The following is a 12,045-nucleotide window of genomic DNA, read 5'->3' on the forward strand; positions in this document are numbered from 1 at the left end:
GACTTTCGTTGTTTTATTAACAATTTAATACATAACGGTTGCTTAAGTTCGATTATAATCAAATGAAATGGGAACGTATAGGGCAGCCAAACTGTAAAACCACGTGTTCAATCATAATTCATCCGTTGATTCTTAACTTGCCCGCTCATCTGATAATAATATTGATCAAATCGGTTGTGTAGTTTCTGAGATAATGAAGTTTCGTGATTTTCACATTTCGGTACATTACAGACGAAGTTACAGTTCGATTACAGTTAAATTCAATAGGGTGTTATGAGGCAGCTAGACTTATTAATTGACACTAATTTTGTGGAAATCGGGTCAGCCATCTCTGAGAAAAGTGAGTGAGTTCAAGTAGTCTTCGGAATATGTTCTTTTTCATAGCTGGATTTCACATTTTTAAACACAACAGGCAAAGTAATAGTCCGATTGCGAAACAAATCAATAGGGTTTTATGTGGCAACTAGGCCTTCCATTTAACACTTATTTTATAAAAATCGTTTCAGCCATCTCTGAGAAACATGAGTGAGATTAAACAGTCTTCAGAACACGTTTCTTTTCATAACTTTTGAACCACAAGTTTTGAACCACAAGTTTATAAAATTCAAAAGTTAAGGGTATTTCAGGTAGCCCGTTCATTTGAAACTAATTTTGTTCAAATCGGTTGTGTAGTTTTTGAGATAATCATGATTCATGATCATGATTTTTTCATTTTGATACAAAACCGCTAAACTAAAAATCCTATTACAATAAAATTGAATAGGGTCTTATGGGATAACAAGACCTTTCATTTGCAATTAATTTCATGAAAATCGGTCCAGCCATCTCTGAGAAAAGTGAGTGAGAATGAAAATCTGCACGTACACGTACACAGACACATAGACACACATACAGAAATGCTCAGCTCCTCGAGCTGAGTCGAGTGATATATGCCATTCGGTTCTTTGGAGCACTTCTATACTTTCGGTTTTGCTAGCGATTGCTATACCTTTCTATGAGAAAGGCAATGAATGTTGAGAAAATAGTACTAATATTTATTTTGCCGAGGTGGAGGGATAGTGTTACCGTCGATTACAAAATCCTCTTAGATTTTTATTTTTGCACTAGTTGAACGTTCCCGGCGATGCTCGGAATCAAAAGTTTCAAAATAAGAAATCATTTTTTATAATTCATTGCATTATTAGCACAACTCACTTCAAAAATATTTCACATCTTATACGTCCAACATCACTTTAAGTACTTTAACATTCTGAGAACGCACAAAAGGGAAATATCCATATTGGATTGCATTTTGTGATTTGAGGATGTTTTACAGAAACTGAAAGTCGCCATTTCAGATTTCAAAATGACGTATGGAGTTTGTAAGTTTCGGAAGTATTGGCCAAATACCACTTTAGATTATTTTCCTGAAACCAGAAGTCGTTATTTTGGAAAATGTTATGTGGGGTCATCCCAGTTCCGAATACACCACACTCGGGTGATAACCGGATATTCGTCAATCGTTTACAGTAAAACCTCTTTTTATGTAACTTTTAGAAGAAAGAAATCAAAGTAAGAAGAATATTGCGTGACCATTCATGCTTAGTTCTCCTCTATAATCATGTCTAAAGAGATAACATGTGAATTTCTATAACGAAAATGTTTGTTGGTGTCCAAGGAACACGTCTGAGAAGAAGTTAACGTTTTTATCCACATAACTATGCAGAAATTAAAAAAAAAATTAAACCAATGAAATGCGGCCTTTCCTCCAGCCAAATGTCCCAAAATCTAGTTTAGGTAAAAGTAAAAAAGTTAATCGAATACCGTAATGTGTTACTATTCACAAAACTCTGAAAACATCACAAATGTAATTTTTTTCTGCTCGACTCGCACCAAATTAAAACATAAATTCTTCTGCAAGATAATATTTGCAGATGTTGAAGGAACAACGAACATTTTATTGAAAAAAAAAAAATACCGGCGAATTGAGCTCATGCTCAAAAAGTCAAAATTTTGCATGTCCTATTATATGTAGAATATATATAAATTTTAAAAAGAGTATTTTAATGTGTTTTTCTGTGTGCAGAAAATCATTTATCATCAACTTTCAGCAATAAGATTCCTATCAATATTAACAAACATTTCAATGAAGAACAATTGCATTAAAGTCGCTTTTTACGCGAGTTTTTTACGTGGCTTTTTTTACGCGGATTCCGGAATTCACGTGGTTTTTTTTACGCGGATTCCGGAATTCACGCGTTTTTTTTACGCGGATTCCGGAATTTACGCGGTTTTTTTACGCGGATTCCCGAGTTTACGCGGTATTTTTTTTTTGCGCTGATTTCGGTTTTTCTTCACTCGGGTTGCAGAATTACCGCAGGTTTTTTTTACGCGGATTCTGGAATTTACGCGTTTTTTTTGCGGATTACGGAATTTAGGCGGTTTTTTTTTCTACGCGGCACGTATCCCCCGCGTAGAAAGCGACTTTAGTGTACAGCTTTGAATTTCGATTTAGAGGCAAATTGAATTCAAATATTCATGATATTGCTTGTTTAACGTAGTGTTGTGAATAATATCTCAATTTTCAGTAATCAAAAATCTGTTATTTTTACTCAAAAGTCTTTCCCGAACATAAACAACCATTTCAATGGAAAAAATCATATATCATAGCTTTGAATTAAGATTTAGAGACAAATTGAGCCAAAATATTCACGATATTGCATGTTTTACTCAGTTTTGTGAATAATATCTCTATTTTCAGTTATCAGATAACTATTTTTTTCATCTCGAATGTCATTTCTGAATATCAACGAACATTTTATTGAAAAAAATCACGTGTCATCGCTTTGAATTCTGATTTAGAGACAAATTGAGCCTAAAAAATTATGGTTTTGCATTTTTCATGTGGTTTTGTGGAAAATATTCAAATTTCAAATAATCAGATACCTATTGTTTCTCCCTCAAATATCTTTCCTCGAGTTTTGATTTAGAAGCAAATTCAGCATAAAAGTCATGATTTTCCATGTTTCACATAGTTTTGTGAATAATATCTCGAGGTTTAGTAATTAGATACCTGTTTTTTTTCTCAAATGTCTTTCTAAAACATCAACGAACGTTTTAATGAAACAAGAATCGCATGTCATCGCTTTGAATTTTGATTTGGAAACGAATTAAGTATAAAAAGTCATAATTTTGCATGTTTTACGTAGTTTTGTGAATAATATCTCAAGTTTTAGTGATCAAATACTAATTATTTTTCCTCAAATGTTATTTCCTGAACATTAACCAACATTATATTAAAAAAAGAATCATATGTCATCGCTTTAAATTTCGATTTAGAGGCAAATTTAGCACAGAAAGTCATAATTTTGCATGTTTTACGAAGCTTCGTGAATAATATCTCAAGTTTTAGTAATTAGATACCTATTATTTTTTCTCGAATGACTTTCCTGAAATCAGCGAACATTTTCATGTTAAAAAAACCTACATGTCACCGCTAATTATTTTTGATTCAGAACGATTCAAAATGATGATGGTTACTGTACACCTCAGAGACTATGTGAATAATATCAATAGGATCAAGCGTTACGGAATTCCATTTTTATATAGTAGATGTATTTTTTGTTAAACTTTCACGTTTATATTTGAGGGTTTTAATTAGCAGGGTTAGTAAAATATATTTATATAAGAATGTTGTTTGTAAAAATAGGTTAGTAGGGTTAGTCAAAATATAAAAAATAAATGTAACGAAATTTGTTACCACACTGAACAATATACACGTCACACAGTGGGTACAAGTGGGTGGTAAAATGGGCAGCACCCATCCTGTATGACAGATTAGTTGAGGGGAAGAAAATCTGTTATACAGATGGGTGTCAAATTAATTGAGGCGCGAAATATCGCGCAGCCATCGAGAATTATTGGCGCAGAAAACTGTGCGAAAAGCTTTCTTGGTGGCTCAAGATGCCAGCCATCATTAGGTAGTATCTGGTAGTCGTGTGCTTAACGTTGCAGTTTTGAAAATTAGAAGCTTTTTTGTACGAGTTATTAGTGGCAACAGTTGTTGCGGACCATGAATCGACCAAGTGAACGTGTATTAGACCGTGGCATGCGGCTAAATCAGCACACGATCGGCCTAGCGAGCCCTGGATGCACGTACGTCTAACCCGTAAAGGACCAGCGACAGTCCTCTGGCTTGGAGTCATCACTGTAAAGGAGGACTTACCCCTCTCGGCACGGTCACTCCGGTATCGTTCTGGGCCTGTCGATCTCCGTCAACGAGGGAAGACCAGAGAGAAACACAGTAGCAGCAGACAACGGTTTTATTTTGAACACCCCCGCTCCCCGCCTCCGTCGATAACCACAGTAGCGTCAACCCGCAGTAGAAACGTCGCAGAGCACCACGCCACAGCAGCGGCAGCAGCGTCGCCCACACCGAGCAGTAGGAGCGTCAACTTAAGCAGCGGTACGTACCGAACCTCCACCCATACCCACACATATTCACACTTACCACAGAAAAGATAAACAAATTAGTAATATTCCCGCTAAAAATAGTAACTTTTAATAAAATAAAGTTTGCCTTTCTCCTAGAAAAGTATAGCAATCACTGGAAAAACCAGAGGTATAAAAGTGATCCCAATGGCCGAATGTCATACACCACTCGACCCGTTTCGACGAACTCAGCATTTTCTGTATGTATGTATGTATGTATGTACGTGTGTATGTGTGTGTGTATGTGCAACTTTTTATTCTCACTCACTTCTTGCAAATGAAAGGTATAGTTGCGCCATAGAATATTTCAAAATGGTATTTAAGATAATCTCTGGCCTCTGAGCGTCGTTCTGGTTGAAGAAACTCCCATGTTGGGTGTTATTCGATTATTTTCGGCTGTTTCCCCGAAACCGGAAGTCGCCAACCTAGAATTTAAAATGGTATCTGTGGTCGATTTCAGCTGCTGTGTATCATTCTAGACCCGGAGATACTCATGTTAGATGGAAATCGGCCATTTTTGGCTGTTTTCCATAAACCAGAAGTTGTCATAGTACAATTCATAATGGTGCCTGAGGTCAATTTTTAGCTTCTTGCAACATTCTGGCTTCGGAGATACTCATATTGGGTGGTATTTGGTCACTTTCTGTTATCTGGGCGTAATGCTGGTTCCGAAAACATTCATATTGAATGGTATTTGGTCATTTCCAGCTGTTTTCCAGAAACCGGAAGTTGCCATCTTACAATTCAAAATGTTGTCTGAAGTCGATTTGTGGCTGCAGTGCATCATTGCGATTCCGGAAATACCCATATTGGGTGGTATTCGGTCGTTTGCCGCTGCTTTTCCGAAGCCGGAAGTCGCCATTTTTGATTTCATGATGGCATTTGGAGACAATTTCTGGACTTTGAACGTCTTACTGGTTAAAGAAACACTCATATTGGGTGATATTTGGTCATTTTCAGCTGTTCTCCAGAAACCGGAAGTCGCCATCTTAGAATTCAAAATGGTATCTGTGGTCGATTTTAGCTCCTGTGTATCATTCTAGTTCCGGATAATATAATATTGGGTGGAAATCGGCCATTATTTGTTACCATTAAAAACGTTCACCTGCCAAATATGGTTCCATTTAGTTGATTAGTTCGCGAGATGTGCAGAAATTTGTGCAGAAACATGTGCTTCCAGGAGAGGGAAGGGCGTCGAACCATTATGGACACATTTGAGCCGTTGCGGAACAGAGTGGTCTAAAGACTATTTTTTTCGAAAATGAGTTTTTTGCATGAACTGCATCTACTCAAGAAGCTGAAGTTGGGAGATTAAAAAATTTCGAAAAATCGAACTTTAAAGCTGATTTATATCGTGTTGAAATTTCGTCCGAAACAGGAAGGCCATTCTGTTTCGGAACAGAGTGGTCTATGTACATAAATCGGTGTAATACTAACATGTAACACGTAACATGTAACATATTACATGTGATAAGTAACATGTCACTTGTTCTGTACATGTGTGTCATAAAATGTAACATGTTACACGTAATGTTACACGAAAAATGTAACATGTAAAATATTATGTAACATGTAACATGTTGTGTTACATGTAATGTTACACGTGACATATTACATGTGACATGCTATATGTATCATATAACATGTGACACTAGCCATTTTATACGAGTTACCGTCATTTTCATTGTCATTTACCAGGCTTGTGTACATAGACCACTCTGTTCCGAAACGATTCGAAGATTCCAGTGAATATATATATGAAGTCAGAGTGGTCTATGTACATTGGTGAGATAAAATCACCGATTTCGCAAAGCAACCGTTAATTTTATGTATCCCAATCAGCGATAGAAAGAAACGATTATGATCCGATTGTCGTTTTATCCTGAAGTGTACAGATCACGATGTGTTCAAGTAATGAATAAACTTGAATCCTCTCAGTACTAACAAAATGTTGATGCATTGCTCACTCGGAAATAATAAATACATAACTAGACTATATACAGCTCTTAGAAGAGAGTGATCCGCGCAACTCGTTGTGTTTTTTTCTCCGTACGTGGCTCGTCGCACGAGGTAAACTATGGCAAAAGCGAATAATAAACTTGACTTGTCCCCTTCGTATCACAGTGACGCAGTAGCAATGATGTGGTGCGGTTACGGCGGGAGGGAGAGTTATTTTAAGCTATCGGACAACTTGGGCAACGATTGTTTCCGGCAGGTTTGCTACACAAATTGATGAAAAACTACTGGAGTAGGTAGTCTGAAATATGATACATAATATTTTTTTGTTTTATTCATTTAAAAAAAGGCTGCTTAAGCAGGTAATACAAAAATAAATAGGTACCTAACTTTGCTATTATTCAATTACGTTGGGCTTGCGGTTATGTCGAAGAATTTATCCGCCTCTTGTTTTGATTATGATTTGGTGAATGGAACATTTTCCTCATATTAATTTGAGAGGTAGGGCTAAGAGGGGTGAGAGAGGAGGTGGCTGCCTGATATAAATAAATTAAAAAAAAACGCAAGGTTGGCATAATTTGCGTGCTTGATCGTGGATCGTGGACGCGAAATAAACGCAATAGTCATCTTCGCGTGCTAATTAGTAGACATTCAAATGCTTGATCCTATCTCTTAAAACTAATTTCTTTTTAGTCATATTGAACTAAGATTTTTAGTAAACATAACAATAATTCTTTTCTAGCAACAATAAGTTTCAGGGTACGCACATAGGGGTATTTTGAGTGAAAAGTTTGAAAAAATGATTTTCATGCACAATAACGCTGAAATTTTCATATTTAGCAATTTCTATGTCTTTAATATGAAAATTATAATTGAAAGATAAATAATATCTACGTAGCAGTGATAAATAACTTTTCTTATACAAGTTTTTAAAATCATTTATATCGGCTCGGAAGAGGCTGTTAGCGTCAAAAGACCTCGCAATTGACCTGTACACCAAACAGTTGACCGCGAAGTAATGATTAATAATAACGAACAAAAATTCGAGATCCGAATCGGGATGTAGTTCTGAAGTTTTGCTTTTACGCAGACAGCTTCAATACAGACTGCACAAAAATAAACGATTACACAAAAACACATTTAGCTGGAATTATATTCTTTTTTATATTTGATTTTTATACAGTTAAACGAAGTAATATACAAAAACGTTTATTTGGCAGACTCATCCTAAAAATCGTACCCAAATATTACAACGACATCCTTAGAGGAATTCATTTGTTTTGGAACCAAGAGACTCAAAGTATCATTCATTGTAGAGAAGCGGATTTCGTGTCGATTAGATGCTGTCCACGTGCGCATGATATCTGCTTTAAAAACACTCATTCGTTGTTTAAGCATCTTTCGCGAATTCGAAAACGATTCATTATTTGGAATAACTTCGCCTCCAAAAAATCAAATTTTTCATTCCACGGTGTGGCAAAGGATTTTTGAAGCCATTTTCAAAGAAGTTTCCTCTGAAAGTGGAAAACAGTCTGAAACACGTCGCGATTAAAAAAAACTCATAAATTAAAAAAAAAATATTGAATAGGATTGCATGAAATCATGATATATCACAAACGCGCAAACATGCGCAGGTTTTTTTCTGGACGTGTTTAAGGACACTCGTATCTACTCAAAAATGAGTTTCTTTATGCACAGAAACGCCCAGAACATGAGCTCAATTCGAAAGGAAAAATATCCATAATTGGCAATGCAAAATATACAGTCAACAAGACACCAAACCCTTCATCTAAAATGTTCAAAACTTAATGCATACCTTTCATTTGAAGATCCATATTTGAAACAGGCCGAATAAAATCACCAGTATTATAAATTCCACCGAAAAAATCACAAAACTTCGTATTCAAAATCTGCTTTGCTTTTGCCTTTCAGTTTACAGCTGTTGTGAGCCAAAAACAGAACAAATTAAGGCAAAATAGTTGCCATGGGATACCCCTACTATCTATGAATCTAGTGGTATTAATTATGGGGGTTCAATAATAATTTTGAATTTTGCAATTTATTCCAATTTTTGCACTCAAATACCCCTATGTGGTACGTTTCGTTCGTTGCCTTTTGGATTGACTCTTTTTTACAAGGATCACTGCGTTACTTATTGGTACGTAGGAGAGAGGGGGGGGGGGGTAGTAGAGACAGTTACGTAACTATCATGTTTGCTCGAAATTGAATATTTCGGAGGCGGGTCAGACTGATTAGTGTTACGTAATTTTAAAGGGGGGGGGGAGAGTCATGTCGAACGCTACCTATCGTTAAATAAAAGGAGGAGGGGGTCTGGAATCTAGATTTTTAGCGTTACGTAATTAGTAATATAGCACGTCGATGTTGTACCATCATGTTACATATCAGAGCAATTCCATCACAAAAACGGATCGACCATTGCAAATATTTTTATAGCCAAAACGGTTCGTTTGATCGGTGTGAGGTCTTCGGCAATGACGTAGATAATGATTTCATCTTTAAAAAAAATACACTCTAAAACATTTATTTTAAGAGATTCAAAAGTGAAATTAAAAATTAATTAGCTAAAAAAGCTCATTTTTTTAAATCCATTTCATTTTATAAAAACAACGAAAGATTACCTAAATATTGAGAACTGTCCGATCATGGAGATATCGATTATATTAGGGTGCCAGCCAAAATGGTCATCTCGGGTTTTAAAAAAAAAACCTGCACAAAAAGGTTCATCTGCTCGGAAAAAAACCCTGTGCAAAATTTCAGCTCAATCAGACTTAAAAAGGGGTGGCGCAAAGCGATTGAAGTTTAGCCTTTTTGAAAACCGAAAAATCACCCAAGGAGGGGGTACGTGAAATTTCGGTTTTTGAAATTTTTTTTTGATGCCAAATGACTTTAAAACGCATGAAACGTCGAGAATTGGTGTCATCTGAAAAAAATATATTTTTGCAAAAATTGACTCTGGGACTTTGTCGTTTTTTCAATTGTGGAAGGCGGAGTTTAAAATATTTAGAATTTATTCAATGAAATTGATCGCTAGTCTCTCAAAATAGCTTGTATAATGATATAAACTGTAACTATTAAAAAAAAAAAAGGTTAGAAGAAAAATTAAAAATTGATTATTCAAATGAGCTCATTTTTGTTTTTTTTTAATAAAACCTACAAAAGATTACCAAAACAATAAAACCAGTCCGATCTATTAGAAATTGAAAAAAAAAATCCTTTCAATTATTTCTTTAAAAGGAATGTTTTTCTTTTGGAAGGACAAAATATTATCTACAACTTTGCCGAAGACACTATGTCAATCAAACAAACCGTTTCGACTGTAGACATATTTTTAATTTTAGTTTAGTAAAGCGGGCAATATATGCAGTTTGCGAGGATGCGAAAATGAACGGGAATAGAAGGTGTGACTTTTAGGCTTAGAAAAAATTTTCCCTCGTCCAGACGGGACACGAACCCGCAATCTCCGGCAAGGTGTTTTGGCCAATTAAACTACTGGGAGAGGTATAACTAGTTCTAAACCAAAGTCGAATCACCCTCTACTATTGTGTTCCCGTATCTCAGCACGCCAACGATAAACTGCACACACTGCCCGGTGGGAGTTTATTTTTGTAACTGAGAAAGTGATCTCTTCACGCACACAGTGTATAACGACTTATTATATCTACAGTGGCGCAAGCGATGAGACACGTCAGTTGCTGGCTAGACTCCAAACGCGTATCACGGAAGAGCTCCGTTGGCTAAACTTACTTTACGAACTAATTTCATTTTTGTCATATGACTTACATTTTAAGTTTAGTAAAGCGGGCAATATATAATTTTTTTCTAAGCCTAAAAGTCACACCTTCTATTCCCGTTCATTTTCGCATCCTCGCAAACTGCATATATTGCCCGCTTTACTAAACTTAAAATGTAAGTCATATGACAAAAATGAAATTAGTTCGTAAAGTAAAAATATTTTTAATTTCCAATAGAGCATTGTATGAGGAATTAAGAATATTTGTACAATCAAAAAGGTTTATTTGAAAAACAAAAATAAATTAAAAATAAATAACTTTCTTTTTTGATTTCTCCATGACCAGTTTCGTTGTTCAGGTAACCTTTCGTAGTTTTTATAAAAAAAACCGTTTTTTCAAGTGGGCTGTTTTGGATAATAAATTTTTAACTTTGTTTTAATTTTTTTTTTCAAAATATCAATAATATGTTTTCAGAGTGTATATTTTTTTTTGAAAGACAAAACTATTAGTTACAACTTTGCCGAAGACGTCACACCCTTCAAACGAACTGTGTTGGCTCTAAAAATATTTGTAATACACTGGGGTCTTTTTTACGCGGGTTATTTTATATGCGGTTTTTTATGCGCGACTCTTTTTACGTGATTTTTTACAATAACGCGGATTTTTTATCGCGGTATTTTGAAATAACGCGGAATATTTTTACGCGATTTGGAAGATTATTTTTACGCGGTATTAGCTAAGTTTAGTATAGGTAAATCCAATAAAGTAAAAAATCAATCGTATGGTTCATGACAATAAGATATTCTATTTTATTAATCTGAATAATGCATATTTCTAATATATTTGCTGTTATGAAATAATAAACTATTTCCGTTGATTCTGGAAAGAGAAACAAAAATACATTAATAATCGTATAACGATACGAGTCAGGGTCGTTGCGATTGACTACCGATTAAGAAACGAAAGCATGTGGCAAAATTATTATAAAAACCTAAATTAATCCACCTAGCGGTCAGACCCAGCCTTTCTCATTCAAACTTATTATTTGTAAAAATAGATTAACATGAACGCTTCGATCCAATAAATGTATATTCACTCTTTAGGTTCTAAAAAATTGATGTTGTTATCTGTACATATTAAAATGCAGTCCGGTCTGTCTGTTTGTCTGTCTGATCCATATTGGCTCAAAAACTACCGAACCGATCGACATGAAAATTTGTGTGTAGGGGTTTTTGGTGCCGATAAAGGATCCTATGATAGTTTGAGACCCCTCCCTCTTCTGGAAGGGAGGGGTCCCATACAAATGAAACATAAATTGCTGCACAACTCAAGAACAAACCAAGCAGGTAAAACCGAATTTGGCATGGGGATGTTTTAAGGAGTAACAAATATGTCTATAATAGTTGGACGCCCCTCCCTTTTCTAAAAGGGAGGGGTTCCATACAAATGAAACACAAATTTCTGCACATCTCAAAAACTAATCAACTAAATGGAACCAAATTTGGCAGGTACATGTTTTTAGTGGTAAATAATATGTTTATAATGCTTTGACACACCTCCTTATTTTGTAAGGGAGGGGTGCCATACAAATTGAACACAAATTTCTTCACATATTGAGAAATAATCAACTAAAAGGAACCAAATTTGGCAGGTGAATATTTTTAGAAGTAACAAATATGTGCATCATGGTTTGACACCCCTCCCTTTTCTATAATGGAGGGGTCCCATACAAATGAAACACAAATTTCGCACAGCTCATGAACCAATCAAGAAAATACAACCAAATTTGGTATGAGAATGCTTTAAGGGGTAAGAAATATGTTCCATAATCGACCTTAGGCAGCATTTTGGATTGTAAGATGGCAGC

At 35.4% G+C, this 12,045-nt stretch overlaps 1 protein-coding gene across 1 annotated transcript in view; it reads left to right on the forward strand.

Annotated features, from left to right (window-relative positions):
* LOC129731446 (inactive dipeptidyl peptidase 10) overlaps positions 1–12,045 on the forward strand; it is a 728,939-nt gene that overhangs the window by 339,118 nt on the left and 377,776 nt on the right. The gene's annotated exons all lie outside the window — the stretch shown is intronic.

Source organism: Wyeomyia smithii, chromosome 1, assembly GCF_029784165.1.
Source record: "Wyeomyia smithii strain HCP4-BCI-WySm-NY-G18 chromosome 1, ASM2978416v1, whole genome shotgun sequence".
NCBI classification, from domain to species: Eukaryota; Metazoa; Arthropoda; class Insecta; order Diptera; family Culicidae; genus Wyeomyia; species Wyeomyia smithii.